The sequence below is a fragment of the Oryctolagus cuniculus genome, chromosome 6, assembly GCF_964237555.1.
Source record: "Oryctolagus cuniculus chromosome 6, mOryCun1.1, whole genome shotgun sequence".
In the NCBI taxonomy this organism is placed as follows: domain Eukaryota; kingdom Metazoa; phylum Chordata; class Mammalia; order Lagomorpha; family Leporidae; genus Oryctolagus; species Oryctolagus cuniculus.
This window is the reverse complement of record NC_091437.1, coordinates 29,599,832-29,625,297: the sequence shown is the minus strand read 5'-3', so window position 1 is coordinate 29,625,297 and position 25,466 is coordinate 29,599,832. Positions and strand designations below refer to the sequence as shown.

General features: G+C 48.4%; 1 long non-coding RNA gene across 1 annotated transcript; it reads left to right on the top strand.

The window, feature by feature from the left end:
• The first annotated feature begins 3,025 nt into the window (after positions 1-3,025).
• On the top strand, positions 3,026-10,740 carry LOC138850168 (uncharacterized). Its single transcript, XR_011389777.1, has 3 exons — positions 3,026-3,152; positions 10,447-10,548; positions 10,630-10,740. It is a non-coding gene; the product is annotated as an uncharacterized lncRNA (long non-coding RNA).
• Positions 10,741-25,466: the final 14,726 nt, after the last annotated feature.

Genomic DNA, 25,466 nt, shown 5'->3' with positions numbered 1-25,466 from the left:
GTTTAACAGAAAAATAAAGTTACACATCTCACAAGTACACCATAAATTTAGTATCCAGTGAAAGTAGTGACCTGATAGGTTATATCACTGATAATGACCCTGAGCTAAATAAAAGCAAGTGATGATACTAGGACAAAAAGAGAAATTTCTTCCAAGAGGTATCACTAACAATTATAAATATGCCAAAACTAACCCTTCCTCCCTAACCAGAATGCATGCTTTAAATTTAGGGATTTCTTCTTCCCAAGGGTGATGCCACAGTGGACCCATGTGGGCTGCCACAGTTGAATGTGCAAATTGTGCACTGATCCAGTCTGAGGATAACCATTACATCAAAATCCACACAGATGACATCCCTCGCTCCATGTTTGGTTGATATAAGACCTCTACAGCCATAAGAGGCGACTCCATAAAATCTTTGAGTGATCTGTCTTTTGAAAACTGGCTTGCTATCACTGTATTCTTAGGGGTTGTAAGAGACTAGAATATGCCACCCTGAAACACACCTCATTCCCACAAGGATGATGTTGAGCTGATTATTTTGAGAAAGAGCAGACACAGGATGAAAACAGAGCACAAGTTACAGCCATGAAGGAAATCTCCATGGGCAAGTGCGTCCTGTGCTCTGAGCCAGGAAGAGAAAGATGTGCGAAACCACAAGTGGGCCTGGGCTTGTGTCTCCTGCGCCTGGGTCTCTCGTATTCTGCCCCGGATACACCTCACATCAGCCTCTTTACAGAACCTGTGTGTTTCTGTCCACCAGGGAAACTATTTCCCTTCCCCTGTGAAGCACTGTGGGTGGCCAGGGAGTGAGGAACAGCAAAGCATCCCTCCACAAGGAAGCTGAGACTCTCACCCTCACCTTTGCACGCGATGTTGTATCAAATAACTGCCTTGAAAGAAGAGCCAGGGGAGGCGGGCAGGTGCCTGACCCGTCCAAGCCCCCAGACTGAGTCTTAAGGTGAATGCGGGGTTCTCATGTTTCCCACGAAGGTAGTTCTCCCCGTGTGTTCAGGGAGCATCATGAGAAACATGATTACACCCGGGAAACGCTGAAGCAGAAGATCCACACCGCCTTTGCAGTGTCTGGGGAGAAGCGATATATGCTAATTAGACCCAGAAGAAAAGCTAAGCTACCCGTAGGGGCCCCTGCTGGAGCAGCTGATGGTGCCTTGAACTCAGCCGTGCCCTGTGGGCATCTGTGCTGGCTCCTGCCAGCCTTCCGGGAACTCTGCCCCGGTGATTTCAGGAAGCCTCGGGAAAACTAGAAGAGAGATCTCTGGCTCTAAGTAAGATCACATGGGTACCAGAGCATGCTTCCTTTGTTTTTCTAAGTAGGGTTGAAATCCCAGCCAAAAGATTCAAGAACTCTCTAACATCAGCCCTGAGCCGGGACTGTCCTTCCTGGCTACAGCTTCAGAACTACAGCCCCCCGAGAGAGGTACAGACTGGCACCTTCCCATGTTGAAGTCCTCCACTGAGAGAGCAGTACCCAGGGCGGCGGTACCTGGTGGCACAGCACCTGCACACGAGGCCTGGACTGAGTTGATTATGCCAGAGTAGAACAGAAAAGCTAAGACTTCAACTTTAAATGGTACAATGGGACACCTGCCCTGTGGCTGAACGGAGGTTCTGGATGTACCAAGTGCCCTTTCCTTGTCTCTCCTTTGGTGAGCCAGCATCACCCCTGAGCAAACGTGGTCCCTACACACGTGTACAGTTCAGCCTGGACACCACTGAGGGATGTCACCGTAAACGTCCTACAGCACGTTTTTTTCCCTGCCCAGTGCCCTGACAAAGCTATTTATGAAGGCACTGCCCCCCAAGAGTACTGCTTTAATAACACGCGCTGGGCACGTTCACGCCAGGAACTGGGCCTAGCAATTTACACATGTCATCTTCTCCCTCACTCGCAGTAACACGTGACGTAGAGTATTTCCACCTCATTCCACGGATGATGGAACAGGTCATAGAGAGGGTAATTATCTTGTGTGTGTGTGTGTGTCAGGGCCAGGGGATGTGTATAGAGGAGGCTACAAGGACTTTAGAAATCATGGAGTTTGAGTCTCCATCTCAACACGAGGAGCTGAGACATGAGGTTACGTTAGGTTACAAACACAGCCAGGAAGCGGCTTTGGGTTAACACGCGTCACTGTGGCCCCCCAGTTCTGTGCCAGCCTGTGACCTAGCCTTTTCTGATTTGAGGATTTGTGCCCTCCCAGGTGTGCTGCCATCCTGCCGCCAAGCTATGACTTAAAAATGAAGCAGGCACTGTGCTCTCTCTGCAGCCGACCCATGAAGTCCAGCTTTGTACCTGCGGGACAGGCAGCTGCTCCCCGATTCTTAACCACTCTACCCCACTCAGGATACCTGCCAGGTGCTTGTTTACCTTTGAGTTCTTTGCGGGTGTCAGAGAACGCATCCAAAAATAGATCTGTCCGAGGTTCCCCCACCAGAGACTTGTGACCTAAAAATGTCACTCCCTTCTCCCTTCCAGATCACAGCCTCCGCCGGGGAGCAGCCCTGCCCTCCCAGCCCAGTGGCCGCCCACACATTTCCTCCTCCGGCCTGCACTCCGGAATGCCTCCTTGGGGACAGGGAAATGCGGCTCTTGCTGGCCAGGAAAAGATGTTTGATCTGAACACTGGCAAAATTGCTTTCCGTCAAACAGCGGCTTGAAGGAGAAGGGTGTGGGGCTTCAGCCCGGCCCTTTACCTCCTGAAGAGCAAGGTCACAGGACAAGGTGTGCCACACGCCCTGCGCCCTGCCAGGCCAGCCGCGGCGCGTGCTTCCTGCAGCCTCGGAACCGCGGCGAGGGCAAGGGAGGCCCCTCCAGAGAAGCTCTGGTGACACGGATTTTCCAGCCACGCTGCGGGGGGGTCTTCCATGGGTAACTCCTGGTGTGCCGAGATGAGAGGCACTGCAGAAACAGGCCGGGAGCCAGGCTCATGCAAGCCACTGAGCTTCAAAGGAGCCAGCAGGACTGGGGAGAAGGGGAACAGCCTTGTTCTGCCCTAGGAGCGCCTCCCAGCTGCTTCCCGAGCCCTGATAACCGGCAGTCAGCGGTCGGTCTGAATACAAACGCTCCATCGCTGGCTCCCTGCCAGCCCACACCACGCTTGAGCTCCATGGGACACCTTGTGTTGTTAGAGGTATTTGAGGTTCTTTTCTTTTATTCGCACATTCGATCACTCAATACATACATAAATATTAGGTCATGTTAGACAATAATTAGATAAGTCTAATTCTTACTGTACAGGCAGCTTTCTTGGTTGAAAAAGTTCCATTTTCTGCCCAAGTGCAGGGAGTACAGCTTGAGGTGAACAGGTGAAGATGTGCCTGTACCCAGCGTAACGGCTCTCTGCCTCCCTCCTCGCCCTCTGCAGAAAACCAGAGGTCACTCTAGGGATATTTTCTCTTCCTGGGAACTACTGTGCTCTTGAAAAGGAATATTTTCGGCCAGCGCCGCAGCTCACTAGGCTAATCCTCTGCCTTGTGGCGCCGGCACACCGGGTTCTAGTCCTGGTCGGGGCACCGGATTCTGTCCCGGTTGCCCCTCTTCCAGGCCAGCTCTCTGCTGTGGCCAGGGAGTGCAGTGGAGGATGGCCCAAGTGCTTCGGCCCTGCACCCCATGGGAGACCAGGAGAAGCACCTGGCTCCTGCCATTGGATCAGTGCGGTGCGCCGGCCGCAGCACGCCAGCCGCAGCGGCCATTGGAGGGTGAACCAACAGAAAAAGGAAGACCTTTCTCTCTCTCTCTCTCACTGTCCACTCTGCCTGTCAAAAAAAAAAGAAAAGAAAGAAAAGGAGTATTTTCTCACTCCCTCCCTCCCTCTCTCTCTCCCTCCTCCCCTCCTTTTCTCCCTTCCTTCCTTCTTTCCTTTCTAAATATTTATGTATTTGAAAGGCACAGGGACAGAGAGAGAGGGAGAGACGGAGACAGAGAAACAGTAATCTTCGATCCACCGGTTCACTCCTCAAATGGCTGCAAAGGCCAGAACTAGGACAAGCTGAAGCCAGGAGCCAGGAAGTCCATTCGGGTCTCCCACAAGGGTGCCAGGGCCCCAGAACTTGGGCCATCATCCTCTGCTTTCTCAGGTGCATTAGCAGGGAGCTGGAGGGGAAGCAGAGCAGCAGGGACCGAGCTGGTGCTCCAGTACGGGAAGCTGGTGTCACAAACACTGGCTTAATCCACTGCGCCACAGCGCTGACCTCAAAAAGTACTGTTTTCAGGTCCGGTTCTGTGGAACAGCGGGTTAAGCTGCCATCTGCAGTGCCGACATCCCTTATAGGTGCTGACTTGAGTCCCAACTGGTCCACTTCCAGTCCGGTTCCTTGCTAATACACCTGGGAAAACAGATACAGCTCTCTGCTAATGCACCTGGGAAGGCAGTAGAAGATGGCCCAAGTGCTTGGGGTCCCTGCATCCATGTGCGAGACCCTTAGGAAGCTCCTGGCTCCTGGCTTCATACTGGTCCAGCTCTGGCCATTGCAACCATTTCAGGAGTAAACAAGCAGATGGAAGATATCTCTCTCTCCTCTCTCTGTAATTCTGACTTTCAAATAAATAAATTTTAAATAAATAAGTATTATTTTAAAAAAGGACTTTTTTAGATTTATTTTATTTATTTGAAAGAGTTACAGAGAGAGGTAGAGACAGAGTGCTGGATCAGAAGAGGAGCAGCCAGGACTGGAAACAGCGCCCACAAGGAATGCCAGCACTTCAGGCCAGGGCTTTAACCCACTGCCCCACAGCACCGGCATCAAAAAAGTACCATTTTCAAAAAGTCATAGCACTTTGCTTATCCTACTATTGCAGTGGATCCTGAGGGAATACAACATCAGTAAGAACGTAAACGCCTATCAGGAAGAAGAGGAGGACGTGTAAGAGGTGCAGCCTGGACTGCAGGTGCTTGTAATGGCACGGAACGTACGATACGTGAACGCCCACACCAGCCATGGACAGTGTGTGTGATTCACGCCCGATTCCTGTGCCCACAACACGTAGTCGGTCACCACACTCCCACAGAGGTCAGGTGCAGCTAAGAATCTTCCTTGGCCAGCGCCGTGGCTCAATAGGCTAATCATCCACCTGTGGCGCCGGCACACTGGGTTCTAGTCCCTGTCGGGGCACCGGATTCTGTCCCGGTTGCTCCTCTTCCAGTCCAGCTCTCTGCTGTGGCCAGGGAGTGCAGTGGAGGATGGCCCAGGTGCTTAGGCCCTGCACCACATGGGAGACCAGGAGAAGCACCTGGCTCCTGCCATTGGATCAGCGCGGTGCGCCGGCCGCAGCGGCCATTGGGGGGTGAACCAACAGAAAAAGGAAGACCTTTCTCTGCTCTGTTTCTCTCTCTCTCACTGTCCACTCTGCCTGTCAAAAAAAAAAAAAATCTTCCTCAACACAGTGTTCTAAGTAGCCCTTCGCAAGGGTCTGTCGTTGGCAGGTAAAACAAGAGGGCACCTCAAGAAATTCATATGAAAATTCATATTATGGGAAAACTTTGCATGGATCTCAAAATGTTTTTTGCACCAAAATAAATTTAACTTTAAATTCCATTTTTCCACAAACCTCATGAAGTAGCCTGGTATATAACCAACCCAGCCATCTTCCCCCCTCCATCTGTGTATTTCTGACCAAGTTCAATGGGAGTTGGGAAAAAAGAAATAGCCATGTGTGCTGAAGTAGCTGGGAAAGATGCCACTGCGGGGGGGGGGGGGCATTTTAGCTGATGACATGCTTCAGAGTGGGAAAATAAACAAGAGCCGATGCGGCTCGAGGGTCTGCCTTCCTCTCAGAAGTCCAGAAGAGAGGGCAGTCTGCCCAGAGCAGATGCTTTATGAGGCCACATTATTTTTGTTTTAAGATTTTACTTATTCATTTGAAAGCCAGAGTTAGAGAGAGAGAGAGAGAGAGAGAGAAAGAGATCCTCCATCCGCTGGTTCATTCACTTCCCAAATGGCCACAATGACTGGAGCTGAGCTGATCCAAAGCCAGGAGCCAGAGCCTCCTCCGGGTCTCCCACATGGGTGCAGGGACCCAAGGAGCTGGGCCATCTTCTACTGCTTTCCCAGGCCATAGCAGAGAGCTGGATCAGTAGTGAAGCAGCCGGGACTTGAACCAGCACCCATATGGGATGCCGGCTCTGCAGGTGGCGGCCTTACACACTATGCCACAGCGTCGGCCCAAGGCCACGTTTCCTTTACCCTTTCATTTTAAATGATTTCCATTAGACAAGTTTTAGGGCCATCATGAATTGTGGTGCATGCTGATTGCGTGTGAAGGCACCCACCAAAGAGGCAAACAAGAAAGCAATCCCAGCTTGAACACCTCTGTCAAACCTTTCACCCTGGCGTGGGCTGCACCCCAGCTGGAAGGGGGTGCTTTTCCTGATCTGGACTCTGTCTCCATAGGAGATGGCAATGGCCTGCAAGTACTTGATACTTACTGCAGAACAATTAGTAAGCATTTCAACTCTAGACACTTTTCATGCATATGTACATACATGCACAATGCTTTGTTTGTATTGTACCTCACTTTTTTCACTTCTTAACAATATATTATCATCATTTTTCAGTAGTTAAGAAATATACTCCTGGGGCCGGCATGAAGTTGCTACCTGCGACACAGGCATCCTATATCAGCACTGGTCCCAGCTGCTCCACCTCCAATCCAGCTCCTTGCTAATGCACCTGAGGAGGCAGCAGATGATGGTCCAAGTGTGTGGGCCCCTTGCCACCCAGGTGGGAAACTCAAATGGAGATCCTGGCTCCTGGCTTTGGCCTGGCACAGCCCTGGCTATTGTGGCCATTTGGGGAGAGAACCAGTGGATGGAAGATTCTGTCTCTCTCTCCTTCTCTATCTCTCCATCTCTTTTTGAAACTCTGCCTTTCAAATAAATATTTAAAAAAGGAATATACTTTGAATGACAATTTAAATACTATTCTTGTAGATGTACAATAATTTAACATCTCTTATTGTTGGTTATTTTACAATTTTTTATTGTAAATAGAGCTAAGGTAACCATCCTTATACTTGTATGTAAATTTTTTGTCCACCTGTGATTATAATTCTTTAAAATAGATATCTAGAAGTGAAATTACTTTTTTCTTAGGAGTAACACTTTTTTAGATTATTGTTATACTTTGCTAAATGCCAGATTGGTTGTACTGATTAATACTTCTACCAATGGGACACACAAGTACTCATTTTTCAATACATTTAGCGATGTTGGGCACTGGCAATTGTTTTTATTTATTTATATAAAACTTTTTTTAAAAGATTTTAGTTATTTATTTGAGAGTTAGAGTTACAGACAGTGAGAGGAAGATGCAGAAAGAAAGGTCTTCCTTCCGTTGGTTCACTCCCCAAATGGCCACAACTGCCGGAGCTATGTCAAGCTGAAGCCAGGAGCAAGGTGTTTCTTCCTGGTCTCCCATGCAGGTGCAAGGGCCCAAGAACTTGGGCCATCTTCTACTGCTTTCCCAGGCCATAGCAGAGAGCTGGATTGGAAGAGGAGGATGCCGGCACACAGGCGAAGGATTAACCTACTGCGCCATGGCGCCGGCCCCTATTTTTTTTTAATTATTTATTTATTTGAGAGGCAGAGAGAGTGAGCATACTCTCATCTTCTGGGTCACTCCCCAGATATCCTCAAAGCCAGGAGAGTACTCCCCATGGAACTCTATGCAGGTTTCCCACACGAGTAGAAGGAATCCAACCACTTGAGTGACCACCTGCTGTCCCCCAGGGTGCTAGAATCAGGAGCCAGATTTGGGAGTCAAACCAAGACACTCCAATGTGGGATGCAGGCATCTTACCTGCTCTGGCTATTCACAAAAAAAAACAAAAATCTTTGCTAATCTGATGTACACACATGTATTTGTATATTTCCATTTGTTATCCTATGAATTGCCTGTTTTTATTAAAACATTTATATCTTTTTATGATTTTTTAATCTGTAAGCATTTTTTATGTAATGGGGATATTACCCTTTATTTATTGCAAATAGTCTTCACAATTTACCCATTTTGTCTTTATTAGTATTTTTTTGCATTTTAAAAAATGTGATAAAATGTATCTTTCTCTTTTTAAAATAAAAGATATGGTATTTTATTTAGAAGGCAGAGAGATACAGAGAGGGGGAGACAGATGGTGATGTGGTTCACTCCCTAAATGCTCACAACAGCCAAGGCTGAGCCAGGCTGAAGACAGGAGCCAGGAACTCCACAGGGGTCTCCCACACAGATAGCAGAACCCAGGCACCTGGGCCATCACCTGCTGCCTCCTAGGTGCATCCAGCTGGACTGGAAGCTTCGAGCAGCCAGAGCTCACTCTCTGATATGAGAAGTGTGCAAGGAGAGCAGCGGCTTGACCCACTGTGCCACATGCCTGCCGCCACTGCTCCCTCTCATTTCTGGCTTCATTTCAAGATCTTCCTTGCTCCCAAGATCACAGAAACACTTACCTGTATTTCCTTCTTGGACTTTGATGGTTTTCTTTTACAAATGGGTGCATCTGATCAGATTGCAGTGTATTTGGGAGAAGGAATATGATCATAACCCAACTTCTAAAAATAACTCGAGAGGCAGAGAGAGACAGACATGGGGAGATGAAGTCAATCCCGACCCTTACTGCCTCTGATGTAGACTTCATCAGACTCCAGTATTTTTGCCTCAGTTTGCAGTTCCTACTTTCCCTATGACAACTGCTAATCATTAGTTCATCACATCAAGAGAGTGGCACAAGAGTAGGGCCTGAGCCAAGACTCACAAAGACTCAGAGCACCCCTAGAGTTAGCATCTCCGTGGTGATCATATAAGGGGATACCCGGTCTATCCACGGACCCCAGCTAGACGGGACCCCACCTTAGCCATCACAAAAGAAGCATGTCGGCCCCGATTGCTGAGCACTCAAGGGAAGGCCACTGGCAGCGTGGACCAGCCAGAGGCCCACACACAAACTGATCATGTACTGCTCAACCCCCTTTCCATCTTTTTTCTTTTTAAAAAATATGTATTTAGTTTATTTGACAGGTGGGGTTACAGAGAGGGAGAGACAGAAAGAGATCTTCTGTCTGCTGGTTCACTCCTCAAATAGCCACAACAGTTAGGGCTGGGCCAGGCCAAAGTCAGGAGCCAGGAGCTCCTTCTCTTTCTTCCACATAGGTACAAGGGTCCAAGCACCTGGGCCATCTTCTGCTTCCTCAGGCACCTCAGTTGGTTCGAGACCTGCATCCTCCACTTCAGGTCCAGCTCCCTGCTAATGAAGCTGGGAAAGCAGTAGTAGAAGTCCTTGGACCCCTTTATCCCTGTGGGAGACCTGGATGAAGTTCTTGTCTCTGGGTTTGGCCTAGCGCAGCCCTAGCTGTTGTGGCCATTTGGGGAGTGAGCCCACTAATGCGGGATCTCTGTCCCTCCTCTCTCTCTGTGACTCTGCCATTCAAATAATCCTTTTAATAATTTCCATTAAATATAGTTACATATTTATTTGAAAGTCAGAGTTATAGAGAAAGAGGCAGACACAGAGAGAGTGAGATCTTCTATCTGCTGGTCCACTTTCTAAGTGGCCACAAAGGCCAGGGCTGGGTCAGACTGAAGCCAGGAGTCAGGAGCTTCTTCCAGGTCTCCCACGTGGGTGACAGGGACCCAAACACTTGGGCCACCTTCCACTGATTGTCCTAGGCCATTAGCAGGGCTGGATTGGAAATGGAACAGCTGGAACGTGAACTGGCTCCCATATGGGATGTCAGCATTGTAGGTGGCAGCATTACCTGTTAAGCCACACACCAGTCCCTGGAGTCCTATTTTTTAGAAAACTCAGGTAATAAAACCCTCAATATACAATAAGGTAAACTAAAATAGAGTTCTTCAGGCTACAGATACTAAGCTGCCCTAACTACCCCTGAAATGTTGCAATTTTTAAGAAGTTTTCATTCACACATGTCCTTTTTAATACCAGCTTTATTGACATAATTCTCATTATGTAATTCATTTAAGACATGACTTTTAGTACATGCAGGCTTTGCTATGGTCAGTTTTAGAACCATTAAAGAAGGGACACCTTGGGAGGCAGTGCTGCTGGCTCAAGGAATTGGGATCCTGCCACACACCTAGGAGATCTGGGCTGCTGATGGATTTGGCCTGGCCCAGCCCTGACCTTAAAGGGCATTTGGGGAGCTCTTCCTCTCACTCTCTCTCTATCCCTCCACCTTTCAAATAAATAAAAATAAAAATAAATAATAAATAAAAGTCACTTAAGTCTTTCAAACCAAATTTGTGGAAACTTTGTTCTGTGATAGAACATTCCCCATTTCCATCAGCCCAGGAAGGCAGCCTGTAGCCATCAGCAGTCACTCCCTCCGCCCCCACTGCCCCAACCCTTCCAGCCGCTGACTATCACCAATCTACATTCTGTCTCTATAGATCTGCCTATTCTGTACCTTTCAGAAATGGAATCAACAACATGTGGCCTACTGTATCTGGATTCTTTCACGTGGCAGGCTTTCCAAGTTCACCCGTAGCACAGCACACATCCACACTTAACTTGAGGTAAGAGTCCTAAACATGAAAGTGTACAGCTCATGGGCATTTGTCACCTTCATCCCGTTGGGTAACCACGTCTCTGTCTAGTCCTAGAACATCTTCACACTTGGAAGGGAAGCCACACTGCACTCCTCCAGCCCCTGACAACCACTCATCAGCTTTCTGCCGCTGCAGATCTGCCTGTTCAGGATGTCTCAGGTAAACAGGTTCACACAATGTGTGACTCCCAGTGTCTCCATGAGCAAGTAGCTGGGACTGGGAGCCAGAGCAGGCCTCCAGGGGGCTGACTTATTAACTAGCTTAAATATCTAATATGCTTTGCCCCTGCATCTGGCCATTAAAGGAGCTGGCTACAGAGAATGCTCCATGAAAGCAAAGAAGCAAAACCCAAGACAGGTGTACTTTGCTAGCGGACACTAGTCCCCCACTAGACTCAAAGTTCTTGAGAACAAGGATGGCATCTTGTTTGTGACAGGGTGCTGGGCCCACCATGAATACACAGTTATTTTTATTTATTTATTTATTGACAGGCAGAGTGGACAGTGAGAGAGAGAGACAGAGAGAAAGGTCTTCCTTTTCCATTGGTTCACCCCACAGTGGCCGCTGCGGCCGGCGCACTGCGGCCGTTGCACCGCGCTGATCCAAAGCCAGGAGCCTGGTCCTTCTCCTGGTCTCCCATGGGGTGCAGGGCCCAATGATTTGGGCCATCCTCCACTGCACTCCCTGGCCACAACAGAGAGCTAGACTGGAAGAGGAGCAACTGGGACAGAATCCGGCACCCCGACCAGGACTAGAACCCAGTGTGCCGGCGCCACAAGGCGGAGGATTAGCCTAGTGAGCTGCGGCGCTGGCCAAATACACACTTATTAAACAGAAGAACAAGAAAAGGTGTGTCCAGAATAGGTTTGTTTGTTTTTGGTTTTTTTGTTTGTTTGTTTGTTTGTTTTTATTTTTTTTATTTTTTATTTTTTTTGAAAAAGAGAGAGAGAGAGAGAGAGAGTGCTTCCACTGACTGATTCAATCTCCAAATGCCCACAACTGCCAGGGTAGGCCAGCCAAAAACCAGAAGCCAGGAACTTCAGCTGGGCCTCCCACGTAGGTGGCAGGACCCAAGTGTCTGAGCCGCCATCTGCTGCCTTCCAGGGTGAGCACCAGCAAGAAGCTGGCTCAGAAGTGGAGGCAGGAGTGGGTTCCAGGCGCTCCGACGGGGGATGCTGCATCCCCAGCAGCATTACCCCACCTAGCCACGACCCGCCCCCTGAATGGGATTCTTCTAGCCTTTGTCTCATCCTGCCTTCCCATCCTACCGCATACTCGTCCCCCTGCCTCAGCCCCACCCATCTCTGAAGGACAAGATAGTGTCCCAAGTCACAGTTTTTCCAAGGCAGGCATAGTTGGGAGATTGTATTTACGATTGTGGGGAAGGCATGGGTGGTATCAATGATAGAAAACCAAACGATAGTAGCTGTTCACATCTGCCATCTGCAGTTTGGAAAGAGAGTGTAATTTCTTTCCGCTTTGGACTGAGAAACAAATGCAAAAAAAAAAAATCTTTAACACTGATCGAAATGATTTGCTTAAGTGCCAAAGGTGGTGGTAGAGGGCTGCTTCTTGCCTCCTGCTGAGACACCGTGGGCCCTCAGGGTTGTCTCACTGTAGCCCTGGGAGACCCACAGTGAGCAGACAGCTCAATGCTGCTATTTTAGGCCCCCAGGCCAGTGAGTGATGCAGGCAGCAAGAGCTGGCCTCAGTGCAGGAAGAGCCCTTTGGGCCAGACAGCCACGTGCTCTGTGAGCCCCCTGCAGATGGAGCAGGGAGACCACAAGACCCCTCTCAGGAGGAGGCCTCCTGGCCTCTTGTCAGGTTGGCCGCAGTGGGCACGCCAGCCCAGAGGTGACACCGTTCTAGAGGGGCCTAAAAGATCCTAGAGTGCCAGGACAGACTCATCCTGCCTGGACGGGTGCTTTGGGCGCTGTCTGTGCTGGCTCCTTTGTGTCGCTTCGTAATCAGTTCAAGTGTCAGCACCTTAGAGGGGCCCTCCGTGACACCTCACAGAGACCACGTGATGTGCCTGGCAGCAGGACACAGTGCCCTAGCTCTGTGCCCTTCCTAGTCTCAGGAGCGCAATGTTGGGGTGGGGAGATGCAGGGCGGGCAGCAGTGGCAGGGCCACCTCTGAACGGGTGGTGGTGACCTGTCTGATTAGTTGGTACCCAGTTTTCCTCTGTTTTTCGCTCTTATTCTGATGGAATTGCTGTGATTTTCACTCAGAGCACACAGAACTGTGACTTACGTTTCCGTTGTGACTCATGTTCATGGCCAGTGTCAGGCACCATGAGGTTTCCTGGTCTCTGGTTTCCATCAGACTCTGCTCCCCAGTGGGGTTCTGGAATGCCACGGGGACCTCACTGTTGATGGGTGGCATGCTGGGGCAGGGGAGACCAGAAGGGACTTGGGAGACCTTGAACCTTAGCAACGGCCAGCCACACTAAGCTTGCTCTCCAAAAGAGGGAAATCCACAGATCCTTCACTTCCCGCTGTCACGTGCAAGGCAGCCAAGACTCACCAATCCCAATGGAGCCTGAAACGGCCTCCATGCTCTTTTCCACACACGGCTCCAGCCACCGCCAACGGGACTTCACCCGCTCCATCTGGCAGTCCTGCCTGCTTCATTACAGTAACAGGAAAGAAGTCTGCCTCCACCCCAGGCTCAGTGAAGCTGCAGCTCCCGTGCTTGTATCATGGGGAGCCCTGTGCAGACGGTGCTGTCTCTTGTCTCTCTTTGTCTAACAACAAAAGCCTATGTGGTGAGCAGGCCCCTTGCTCTTTCAAGGGGGAAGAGAATCTCTCTGAAAGACATCTTATTTTGAAATTTTTTACTCAAAAGGCAGAGAAAGATCTTCCATCCCATGTTTTTTATTTTATTTTATTTTATTTTATTTTATTTTATTTTTTGACAGGCAGAGTGGACAGTGAGAGAGAGACAGAGAGAAAGGTCTTCCTTTGCCGTTGGTTCACCCTCCAATGGCCGCCGCAGCCGGCGCGCTGCGGCTGGCGCACCGCGCGATCCGGTGGCAGGAGCCAGGAGCCAGGTGCTTTTCCTGGTCTCCCATGGGGTGCAGGGCCCAAGCACCTGGGCCATCCTCCACTGCACTCCCTGGCCACAGCAGAGAGCTGGCCTGGAAGAGGGGCAACCGGGACAGAATCCGGCGCCCCAACCGGGACTAGAACCTGGTGTGCCGGCGCCGCAAGGCGGAGGATTAGCCTAGTGAGCCACAGCGCCGGCCTTCATCCCATGTTTCATTACTCAAGACATCTGCAATATCTGGGGCTGGGCCTGGCCCAGAGCCAAGGAGCCCAGAACTCAATCCAGGTCTCTGTCTGTAACTCTGCTTCTCAAATAAATAAATAAATTTTTAAAAAAAGAAAAAATAATCAATGCAGGCAGAGCAGAGGAAGTAGGCTGAAAGGGTAGAAGCAAAGACCAGGAAGCAGGTTCAAAGTCACATTTCTTGGAAAGCAGGGACAGGGAGACAGAACAACAGGAAAATAACTGATTGCTTAACATGAGGCCACCTCAGGTCACTTTTTATACAGACTAAGGCAGAGGAACTTCATTATCCTGCCCATTTAAGAAACTTAGCTGTCATCTCCTTCTCACTTCCTCCAAAGATTGGGTAACAACTTAGTTTTCACTTGGTAATGTGAAACCTTAGCATGGGTGACTCCATTTTGGCGTTAATCTGGTCCGTTAAAGTCTAGTACAGGAGCTCAGACCAAAACAATATTAATACATGTAAACATAAGAGTAGAACTGGTATTTTACTTTTACATCTTAGTTATTTGCTTGAGGAGTAGAAAGGGAGTGGAGAGAGAGAGAGAGAGACAGAGAGTCAGAGAGAGACAGAGACAGCAAGTGCTCCCATCCACTGGTTCACTCCCCAAATACCCACAATGGTCAGGACTGGACCAGGCTGAGGCCAAGAGTTGGGAACTCAATTCAGGTCTTCCACATGGGTGGCAGGAACTCAATTACTTGAACCATTCCTGCTGCCTCCCAGGGTGAATTCAGCAGGAAGCTGGAATGAGGAGCTGGAACCAAGGATTGAACTCAGTTACCAATCTATGTGATGCAGGCATCTTACCCGCAAGGCTGAAATACCCAGCCCTAGATTAGAAATTTTAAACAGGAAAGTACAAGATGGCACGTGAGCCCTTCTATTCCTGTGCTTCCTAATGATAACAATGACTTCAGAGAGTTTTTAATGGATTTTTCCAGAAGAAGCATAGGTATACGTATATTCTTTTTGCAGTTTTGCTCAAAAGTGAGGAAAGGGGAAACACGCCCTGCATCACAGCTTTCTTTTTTACTAAATAATATGGCCTGATGCTCTATCCTGATCTACTTCGTTAATTCATTCACACAGTTTTCGAAGATATGGTTGTGCCTTCATTGATTTAATTAGTACTCTGTTAATGGTGAAACATCTTTTAAAGATTTCGTCGGGGGTGGCAGAATTGCAGCACAGTGGATTAAACCACCACTTACAGCAATAGCATCCCAATCAGTCCAGCTGCTCCACTTCTTTCTTTCTTTCTTTTTTTTTTTTTTAAAGATTTATTTATTTGAAAAGCAGAGTTACAGAGAGGCTGAGGTGGGGAGAGAGAGAGAGAGAGAGAGAGAGAGAGAGAGAGAGAGAGAGAGAGAGAGAAGAGAGAAGTCGTCCATCTGCTGGTTCCTTCCCCTCGCCCCCCGATGACCACAATGGCCAGAGTTGGGCCAATCCAAAGCCAGGAACCAGGAGCTTCTTCTGAGTCTCCCATGTGGGTGCAGGGGCCCAAGGACTTAGGCCATCTTCTACTGCTTTCCCAGGCCATAGCAGAGAGTTGGATCAGAAGTGGAGCAGCCAGACTCGAACCGGCACCCATATAGGATGCCAGGACTGCAGGTGATGGCTTTACCCGCTACGCCACAGTGCCGGCCCCAGCTGCTCCACTTCTGCTAATGCACTTGGGAAGATTGCACTAGCAGAAGATTTCTGGCCCAGCCCCACTTTTGGGGAGTGAGCCAATAGATGGAAGATCGGTATCTTTCTGCCCTTCAAATAAATAAATACATTTTTTAAATAAGGAAACTTCAGTGGGCCTACTGACCCAAATGGAATTCTGTGCATCAATAAGGGAAGAGGGACCCCTCTTTGATTCATTAGCTGCAGAAATTACTCAGGGTGGTCCAGAACATCTGACCAATACAACTACAGAGGAGGCAAGGAATCAGCAGGACCCAAAGACGGGGATGTGGCAGAATGAAAGTCATTTGCAATGCACCTGAGTGATCACTCACTTGATCCACAAAGGATAAACACTGATAGTCCAGGGAGACTTGGTCACACTGCTACAGGGTCCAGAATATGGAGGAAGTCAGATAAAAATGACCTGGAAGATTTTTTCCAGTTTCTGTCCCTACCCCTCACATTAACTCCACCCCCTTACCTGTCAATCAGATACGCCCCTTTCCCAGGATGCACCCGACTCTCCCCCCACACCAGGAAGGAGAAGCTGCCATCATAAGCACGTGCCATGTGGAGACACCATGAAAGTCCCAGAGGCCTTCATAGCACACCAAACTTCACCCAAACTCCACCCTTTAAATGTTCAGTTAAGGCACCGCCTCCACCTCACAAAAGGGACCCTTGGACAGTGGAGCCCTTCCCTATTCCAGCCTCCCTTTCTGGCCTTCTCTCATGCTCTTCTGTGGGCAGCCCTCTTGTGCTCTCTGGGCCTCTCATGGTGAGGACCTCCTTGAGGGGTTGCCCACACTCATGCCCGAAATGATACCCATTCTCTCTCTGTAAGTGAATCCTGCTCCTGCTCTCATTATTGCACTTTACTGATGCCTCTGCTTTGAATTTTATCTCACATGGAGGCAAGAGCCTAGAGTGGAAGCTGCGAGACGTTCCTATGACCACGTTCCTATGGCCTAGCGGCACGGCTTCACACAGGGACTTCAGACTAACAGTATCCTCCAAAAGATGTGCTCGCAATGCCTTAATGTATTGGTGGTAGTCCTTCTCTGTAGCTGCTGAGTTCATTGGGTGAGCCACGCTGGCCTATCACCAAAGGGCCTTGACAGCAGAGCCATCTTACTTTACACATATTTTTCAAATTCCCCAAGCACAGAGACCTTCACTTTGTCAGAGTTTGTTCTGGAAGGAATGGGAGTGGCCAGTTTTGGCAAAATTGAAACTCACCTCTTTGGACTACTTGTTAGCCAAGGCATAGCACCCAACCTGGAGATGATGGCGTCTACCCAACAGGGCTGTGGGGATGATTAACAAGGACAATTTGTGTCTACAGAAAAAAGCACACAGACCGACTCCACTTACATATTTTAAATATTTCCAAGAGAATGTTTGAAAAAAAATTCTGTTTACCAAAATGCTAGCCTTGGGTTTCTCTGAGGATGGAATTACTGGTGGTTTTAAGGTGTTTCTTTGCTCTTTTCCTTCTTCTATTTGTGTGTGTGTGTGTGTGTGTGTGTGTGAAAAATCCTTAGGAACACAATGACTTTTATAAAAAAGCCATTTCCCTTGGGGCTGGCACTGTGGCATAGTGGGTTAAGCTGCTGCCTGCAATGCCAGCATCCCATTGGGACACCGGTTTGAGTCCTGGCTGCTCCACTTTCAATCCAGCTCTCTGCTATGGCCTGGGAAAGATGGCCTAAGTCCTTGGGCCCCTGTACCCACGTGGGAGACCTGGAAGAAGCTCCTGGTTCCTGGCTTCAGATCAGTGCAGTTCCAACTGTTGCAGCCTATTGGGGAATGAACTAGCGGATAGAAGACCTCTGTGTGTGTGTGTCTCTCTCTGCCTCTCCTTCTCTCTCTATGTAATTCTGACTTTCAAATAAATAAATAAATAAATAAATCCAAAAAAAAATTTTTAAAAGCCATTTCCCAAAATGAGATCATGTATATAAAGAAAAGTGCCCACAGCCAAGTGCTCGGTCAGCGGTGGGAGTTATTACTGTGAAAAGCTCTCGGGTGCTGATGGTTCGTCTGAGCCTAGAAAATCACTGCTGACTACACGGAAGGCCCATGGAAGCCCAGACCAGTGAGCTTTGGAATCAGACAGTCTGGCATCTGAACTGCACTTCCACAGCTCCGCTTTTCCACTCCACATCGGCACTTTCCCGGTTGTAGCCTTGGTCCCTTCCCTGCAAAAATAAAATGCTTTTCTCCCCATCCAATCACCTGACTCCTACACAACCTTCAGACCTGTTGGCATTTCCAGTTGCCCCAGACCCATGAAAGTCCTGCAGTGTCTGCAGGCCGGCTCATCTTTAGGGCTCCGCATGCGAAAACAATCCAGCGGGTTCCTTACACGAAGTGTCTTCTTTCTTTTTTCTTTACCAACATAGCTTGGATTCTTTTAAAAAAAATTATTTTATTGATATAAAACAGAGAGGTAAAGAGGTCTTCTTCCCACTGGTTCACTCCCCAAATGGCCACAATATCCAGGGCTCTGCCAGGCCAAAGCCAGGAGCCACAAGCTTCTTCCAGGTGTTCCACGTGGGTGCTGGGGCTCAAGAACTTGGACTCTCTTCTGTTGCTTTCCCAGGCTCCTTAGCAGGGAGCTCAACTAGAAGTGGAGCGCCCGGGACTTCAGCTGGCACCCGTATAGGATGCCGGCGTCACAGGCAGTGGCTTTACGCGCCAGGGCACAATGCTGGCCCCAGCTTAGATTCTTATGCAGAGCCACAATGTGCCCATTTAAAACTTCACCTCCCAGACTTCCTTGTGGCTAGGACTGGCCACGTGATTGATCAATTAGATGTAAGCAGGGGCCCCCGCCTACAGTGCCGGCATCCCATATGGGTGCCAGTTCAAGATCCTGCTGCTCCTCTTCTGATCCAGCTCTCTGCTATGGCCTGGGAAAGCAGTAGAAGATGGCCCAAGTGCCTGGGCCCCTGCACCCATGTGGGAGACCTGGAGGAAGCTCCTGGCTTCAGATCAGCACAGCTCCGGCTGTTGCGGCCAACTGGGGAGTGAACCAGCAGATTGAAGACCTCTCTCTCTCTCTGATTCTCCTTCTGTCTCTGGGTAACTCTGACTTTCAAGTAAATAAATAAATCTTCAAAAAAAATATGTGGGGCCAGTGCTGTGGCGCAGCGGGTTAACACCCTGACCTGAAGCGCCAGCATCCCATATGGGTGCCGGTTCTAGTTCCAGCTGCTCCACTTCCCATCCAGCTCTCTGCTATGGCCTGAGAAAGCAGTAGAAGATGGCCCAAGTCCTTGGGCCCCTGCACCCATGTGGGAGACCCAGAAGAAGCTCCTGGCTTCTGGCTTCAGATCGGCGCAGCTCCGGCCATTGAGGCCAATTGGGCAGTGAACCATCGCATAGAAGATTTCTCGCTCCCTCTCTCTGCCTCTCCTCTCTCTGTGTAACTCTGGCTTTCAAATAAATAAACCTTTAACAAAAATAATAAATATGTAAGCAGTATTATTACATATTGTAGGGGGCTTCCAAGAAAATCGCTGTATCCCTAATCAGAAGGAAGGCATATGGCTGATACATGCTCTTTGCTCCTCACTCTTCCTTGGAAACTGCCTTAAGAACAAAAATCAGCCCAGGAGTGACAGCAGACGTCTTTGTAAGCATGCATACAAGAGCTAAGAATGACAGAGGGCGAAAGCAGAAGAAACCAGGTCCTTGACAGCTTCATAAGAACGGCATAAAAATCCTGGGCCAGTTCTTGTTGCATGCCCAAGACAACCCATAGTGGGTTAAGCCACTGCTGTCAGGATTCAGTTTTATGCAGCCCCACGTAAGAGGCTGCTGTGAGAATTCACTTGAGATCATGTTTATCAAACATTTAGTGCAGTGCCTGGAACACAGGCATAGCTTAACAGGAATTTGTTGATGAGTTCCAATGTTCTTCCTCGTAAAAGGGAATTTGGAATTGAAAATCTGTCAGAGCACAGAGTGTAATAAGAAATTGGAAACTTTAGTCACCCATTTGTCAAAGTCTTAGAATAATGCCCAGCATGAAGAAGCACAGGGCAAGTCTGATATATAAACACCACCCTAAGAAATGTACACTGAACGCATACGACATGCCAGGCACTGTTCCAAGGGCAGGCACTATAGCAGGGAACCAGACAGACCATGCTCCTGCTCATATGGCAGGATGAGATAGCAGCAAATGAGTGAGTAAATAAGACATTGTCGTGAAAACAAAAGATGATGTGATAGAGACACAGGAGCTCCTTGTGTGGGTCATACCAGGGAGGCTTCTCAGACGTGGTGATGTTTGAGAACCTTGGCACACACGAATGTCCAACACCCATCATCACTCCCCGTCCTTCCTCTGCCACACGAAGAGAACTGGCCACACCCTAGCATGACTGCTGCTGGCCCAGGACTGCGTCCCTAGAATAAACCCATCCTTTCAAATGCCTGCCCGAGAAAGCACAACATCGCCAAAAGAATTTAGTTTGTTCCAACGAAGACCTGGCTGTAGGCCACTTACCTTGCTTTTCTTAGAGTGCTGACTGTATCAAAGCTTGCAATTACGGATCCTTTCCCTGTCCCTAGCAGATGTAAATCTTCTGTCACCTAGAAATGTCACCTCAAGGATATGGGAGCCATGTTTTTGAAATGCAAACATCCAAGGAGATAGTTCTGTATCCCTAGCTCCTGATTGAGGGTAATACCCTAATTCTGGTAAATCCCTTGCTCCAATGTGCAAAACTACCTCCTGCCCAAGGAGAGGAGGGATTTATTTTTCCTCCATGTACATGCCAGTTCACAAACCCAGAAAGCTGAATCAGGCAGACCAACCTCCTTAATGGCCTTGAGAACATCTGCTTGAGCGTCTACCAGCACCAGCATTTGTTTCGGTGGAATTGAGCCTGGATGCCACTGAACCCTCTCCTCTATGGCAGTGGCACTGAAGAAATTCTGTCTTTCCATGTTCAACCACTGCTTGGACGTCCACATGCCATATAAGAGAGCCTAGGATCAAGTCCCACCTCTCTTTCCAAACCAGCTTCCTGCTACTGCACACCTCGGGAAGCAGCACATGATAGCTCAAGCATTTGCATCCCTGTCACCCACACCGGAGACCCAGATGCAGCTCCTGGCTGGGGGCTTCAGTCTGGCCCAGCCTCAGCCATTTGGAGGGTAAACCAAGCGATGGAAGATCTCTCTCTCTCTCTCTCTCTCTCTCTTTCTGCCTTTCAAGTAATAAACTTGTAATAATAAATAAAACAACTTTTAGAAAACTTGATTCATAAACCAAGACCAAGTCTATGAAGACATGGAGGTAGAGCATTGCACACAGAGTCGAACCAAAGGCCCTAAAATAACGGTGAGTCTGGTGTTCCGGAGGAATCGTCTCCCTGACATCAGCAAGGGCTTGCCTGTGCAAGCACAGAGAGGGAGGCGTGTGCAGGGAAACCCGCATTCGTATCTGGCCTTGTCTTTGTTCTTATTTACCCCTTTGTGGATGAAGTCCATCTGCTCTTCCGATGCTTGGGGCAGAAAACCACGGACACCTGGAGCCCTCCAGTTCACACGTGACAGCTCCAGTCTCCATCTCCCAGGCCAGGTTCCCAGGGAAGCACGCTGAATGACGGGCTTGAGTTCTGTGTCCAACTTCAGGTCAGAAAACAGCACCATGGCAAGCAGGAGGCCCCTCCACGCTGGGATCAAGACAAAGGCAATCACCTGGAAAGGGGAAGCCCTGTGATCTGAGGCGTAACCCAGGGCCTCAGATTCTGCAAACTAATTTACAAGGCAAGCCAGGTGTTCTTTTAAATTTTCTAACATACCTATTAAAGAGGCACAAACAATTGAGGTTAAATCTAATTATACATTTTATTTGATCCAGCGTATCCATAATATTATTAAATGTGCTCAACACAAGTATGAAATATTTTATATTTTTTGCATACTATCTTTAAAATGCAGTCTGTCTTTTATACTTACAGCATATCTCTTTTAAAAAAAAAAAAAAAAGATTGATTTTATTTATTTGAAAGACAGAGTTACCGAGAGAGGTAGAGACAGAGAAAGAGGTCTTCCATCCACTGATTCATTCCCCAGATGGCCACAATGGCCGGCGCTGTGCCAATCCAAAGCCAGGAACCAGGAGCTTCTTCCAGGTCTCCAAGATAGGTACAGGGGCCCAAGGACTTGGGCTATCTTCTACTGCTATCCCAGGCCATAGCAGAGAGCTGGATCAGAAGAGGAGGAACCAGGAGTAGAACCGGCACCCATATGGAATGCCAGAGCTTCAGGCCAGGGCTTTAACCCGCTACACCACAGCGCTGGCCCCTACTTACTGCATATTTCAATGTGGACTAACCAGATCTCAAGTGTCCCACGTGTGGCTGGTGGTTACCACAGTGGACATGAAGGTCAGTATTTCCTGGCTGAGTCCTGGTTGATGGTGCATCAACACACATCGCAGCAGGCCCAAGTCTGCACTGATCACATAGCAGTGCTCTTGCCTGATGCAGTCGGCATCATGGTGCGCCTGCTCTTGGGCTCAGATCAATGTGCAGGATTAATCAGCGTTGTCTTTCACAGTGTGCACAGCAAAAGCACATTCGCTGCCAAATGGCAATGACAGAGTTCTTTCTTTGGTGGACTTGGAGCTAATGTCTTTGTACTTCCTTTATTCCCAAAATGAAATTAGACACACACACACACACACACACATAGAGGGCCCACAGAAACTCCAGCTCTATCAGCAGATCATTCAGGCTTGGTAGGAAGGTCATTAGACTGGTTTCATAGCGAGCCCATAAAGCATCAGGAAGAAAAGATAAATGGCAAAATACTGGTGGGTCAGCTGCCCTCCAGCTCATTCTCCCAAAGCTAATAACGCATTTCTCCACGGTGTGTTCACTTTCTCCTCAATTTGCAGTGTCCAGGTAAACAAATTATATGATAATACTGCTTCCCTGAGAAATATAAGGGGTCATTAAAAAGTGCATGGAAAACATGTATTATGAAAAAAACTATGCATGAATTTTAACATTCTTTGCACCCAAATGAACTTATCTTTTAATTCCATTTCTCAAGAACTTGCAGAAGTACCCTGAAATATGTATATTTTGTACATGTCCTGCAAGTTTGGCAACACATGTACACAAGTCACGCCTGCTCCATCTCACAGACAGAGTCTGTTTTCATTTTGTCTATAAAGTTCTCAGGAGAGTTTTGTTGTAAAGACCAGATGTACTTGCTTATAAAGTCTCTTATTTTTCCTTTATTAGTTTTCTTCTTTTTTAAAGTATTTATTCATTTTCAACTACTTGAAAGGCAGAGTGACAGAGATCCTCCATCCACTGATTCACTTCCCCAATGCCCACAAAAAACAGGGATGGGCCAGGCCAAAGCCAGGAGCCAAAAATTCCACCCAGGTCTTCCATGTGAATGGCAGGGGTCAAAGCACCAGAAGCATCATTCGCTATCTCCCAGGATGCATTAGCAGGAAGCTGAGTAGAAGGGCCTCGAAACAGTCACTCCAACATGGGACAAGGGAGGCATCTTAACCTGCTGTGCCATAATTCCTGCCCTCTTATTTTTCCTTCTGGGGGCAATTTGTAATGGCTGCTTAGCAATTTGCAAGACACCATACGCTGAACACTTATCATGTGTCAGCATCATGCCAAGTGACTACAGGTGTTTTCTTGTTTAACTTCTGCAACAACACCATAGCTAATAATGTGGCTGTGGGAGGATTAATTTTTTTCTCCAGGCTCTTGTCAAGCACAGACACGCATTCTGAGTGCTGACACAAATAAAGTGCACCAAGTGATGAAGCGATCTAAGAGGGCAGAAAGCGAACACGTGCACCTGCACATGGGTTACCCCACACAGAGAAAACCCATCATGAATGGGCAGTGGGCCAGAAGACTTGCCCAAGAGAAGGGGTTAGGGAAGGGAGAGAGAGGGGGCAGCTGCAGTCCTGTAGCCGTGCTCTGCAGTAGAAGAGAGAGAGAGAGACAGCCCCTGCCAGTTGGGGGTGGCACCTCTCTAGGCATGAGCTATCGGGGAATTACAGGCCACCATGAGTACCATGTGAAGCTCTGTACCCATATTCCCAATGGCATCTTCTTCATAGGTCCTGGTTGAAGCAGATGCATCCCAGAAAAGGGGGAGTTTTGACTGACAAGCAAGAGGATAGAATTACACAAGGAGACTAATGACTTCCAGTGCAACAATGCTAACCTAACTTCCTGCCTATGTAGCCCACATCAGCTAAGTATTAACACCGCCATCATACAGGGAAGGTTCGTAAGCCATGAAGTGATATGCCCAGCATCCCATGGCTGCTAAGCATTTGAACCCAAGTATCCTGACTGCTGAGGTCTGCGTGCAATTTTGGGATCATTTCTGAACTATCAGGCCATCAGGCTTCATGTCAGAGGGCCCGCACTTCCACCTGAGTTTTTGGGGCAGCTGTTTGAGAAGAGAGGATGGTGGGAATGAGGTCAGCAGTGAGCAGGGTTGCAGGGCAGTGAAACGGGGCTCCTCTTATGTCAGAAAAATAAAGACAGATGTTCAAGTGCCTGGGGAGAGGGACAATGACCAATCCTGGCAGAGAATGGCTGGGCTCCAGCTAATTGGGAACCAGCTCTGATCTCACTCAGCAGCCTTGAAAAAGCCACCTGGCTTCCAGTAATCCAGAGATAATGGCTCTGCCTGGCTTCCCTGAGGGCCTATTTGGATTAACTCGTTAATGGTTATATATTGGTTTAAATAGGCAAAGGGCCCAATAAAATCCCTACCCAGGCATTTTTAGCACAGAACTGAGCCCCTGTCGATTAGAAATGATCCAGGGAGATCAAGCCCTCTTTGGTTGTATTGCTTTAATCGAGCCATTTGGCAGGGCTAAGCCAGACAAGAAACTACAGCATGCCCACGTTGGTTAGCTCACTGGACTCCGAGAGATAACACAAGTAATGTTCTCAGAACCTGAATTTAACCTCAGTAATCTCAGGTGGAGTGTCGGCATTGAATCAATATTTGTTGGGTGGCTCAGTGCAAGAATTTGGAGCTCGCGTGAGTACCTGCTATGTGCCAGAGAGTGGACTCCAAATGCCCGGCTTGAATAGCTGCCTCTCTGATGTCAAAATTTTTCTGAATATCAGGAAAGTCATTACATGGCCATGACTGTGGGTTACTCCGTCTGCCAATGCACAAGAAGCAGTACAGCAAACTATCAAATCATTGAACAATCCTGCTTGATTGCAAGCTATCTAACAATTTCTCATTGAAAAGAAAAATTTAAATTTCAACAATAGTTCTCTTGGCAGGATGACACTGGAAGACAAAAATCTTCATGTGTCAAACACAGGGCAAAGAGCCAAGCTTTGGGAGTTATTTTGATAATAAAAGTAAGTTTAGGGGCCGGTGCTGTGGCGCAGCAGGTTAACACCCTGGCCTGAAGCACTGGCATCCCTTATGGGCACCGGTTCTAGTCCTGGCTGCTCCTCTTCCGATCCAGCTCTCTGCTATGGCCTGGAATAGCAGTAGAAGATGGCCCCTTCGGCCCCTGCACCTGCATGGGAGACCAGGAATAAGCACCTGGCTCCTGGCTTCAGATTGGCACAGCGCCGGCCGTTGCAACCATCTGGGGAGTGAACCAGCAGATGGAAGACCTCTCTCTCTGTCCTCTCTGTCTCTCTCTGTCTTTCTCTATATATATATCTGTCAAATTAAAAAAAAAAAACAAAAACAAAAACAAAAACCTAGGGAGAATGTTTTTATCTTAAGGGCCACATATATCTGCAAAGAGCAAATAAATTCATATCTGAAGGGGAAAGTGATATTTCAATCACATTACCCCCTTCCCAACTCTTAACTGTGCAGGTTTCCATAGAAATAGGCCATTGTCCAGCTGGTTTCC